A 1,595-nucleotide genomic window follows, 5' to 3' on the forward strand; every position below is an offset into this window, starting at 1 on the left:
AAGAACATGAAGATGAAGAAAATCTTCAGGGAGATTATGATACCTCAAGCTGCGCTTTGAAGGAAATTAGGGATTCTACCAAACTTGGGTGAAAATGGCGGAGGGAAGAAGTTCCTTTTTGATTATAATTCTTCTTTACAACTTGACTATTATGAAAATAAGCTTAATGTGAAGGTTATGTAGAAACTATATTGGATTGCATGCCGTCTTTGGGTGGGGTAAGGGGAGGTAGGAGGAGAAAATTTGGAACTCAAAAACTTGTGGAACTGAGTGTTATAACCTAAAAATAAAAAATAAATTAGAAAAAAAGAATCTGATTCTGTCTGCATTAGAGAGGCAGCTAAGTGGTTCTGTGAATAGAGTTCAGGACTTGGAATCAGGAAAACCTTAGTTCCAATCCAGTCTCAGACACCAACTTAACCTCTCCCAGCCTGTATTTCTTCATCTGTAAAATGGGGGTAAGAATAGCCTCCATCTTCCAGAGCTGTGAAGATCAAATGATATAACATATTTAAAGAGTTTTGCAAACCTTGTGATGCTATACAAATGCTAGCTACCCCAGCACCTTAGGTATATAATATTTCTAGGTTTGTTTTCTTTTTTGGCACAGTGATTTTATAGCCATTATCTTATTTAAGCCTCACCCAGTAAGCCAAATTTTCTTCATTTTACATGCAAGGAAAATAAAACCCAGAGAGGCAGTGAGGATAAGGAACTTGGCTATGGCCACACAGGTATGACAAGAACAGAGTAGAACACAAATCTCCTGACTATCTCTTGTTCTTAGCAGGCAAATATATTTCAATTTTGCCTTTTTGTCCCACAGTGCTTGACAGGAATGAATTGAACTTTTCCCACTATATCACAAGATACTTTAAGACAGAAGGATTCATTTTTTAAGGTGGGAGGGGGCGTTGAAGCAGAGGCTGCAGAAGGCAATATCTGAAATTCTAGAAGACTTTGGAAACTAAATTTATAAAGATAATTGTTTCAGTTCACCCTGTTCCACTATGTGTCAAGAGATGTGCTAGGCACAGTTTCCTCTGTAGAGGAAGAAGTGAAACCCTTTTCCACAAAGAGCCTACATTCTGTTGGGAGAAAATGGCACATTCCCAGATAATGAAATCCAAATATACAAAGCAAACACAGAAGAATTTTGCTGGGCAAGGTATTAACAATTGCAGGAAATCAGTACCTAAGCTCCACCTTGAACAGAGCTAGAAACAGAGCTGGGATTTAGGCTCATTGAGGACAGAGAGCATTAGGTCACTGTTTTTGTGTCCCTAGCACATAGCCTGGTGCCTTGCAAGGAAGTAAATGTGAGAAAGGCCTGTGATTTCTTCAGCAGGGACTCCCTTCACCTACCTACGCCTAGAGCAAATTTCTCCTCACTTGCTGCCTGAAGCGTGGTGATTAAATGACCTGCCCAGCATCACCCAGCCAGTAAATGCCGGAGCAGAGACTTGAATCTGGGTCTTCCTGACTCCCAACTGAAAACTGTCTCATGTTTCCGTTCTACCTTGCACAAGGTAGGTATCTGTAAATGTCTGTTGAATTGAACTGAGGAGATAACTTCTTGCAGCAGCCCATTCAGC

The sequence above is a fragment of the Trichosurus vulpecula genome, chromosome 1 (genome assembly GCF_011100635.1).
Source record: "Trichosurus vulpecula isolate mTriVul1 chromosome 1, mTriVul1.pri, whole genome shotgun sequence".
Classification (NCBI taxonomy): domain Eukaryota; kingdom Metazoa; phylum Chordata; class Mammalia; order Diprotodontia; family Phalangeridae; genus Trichosurus; species Trichosurus vulpecula.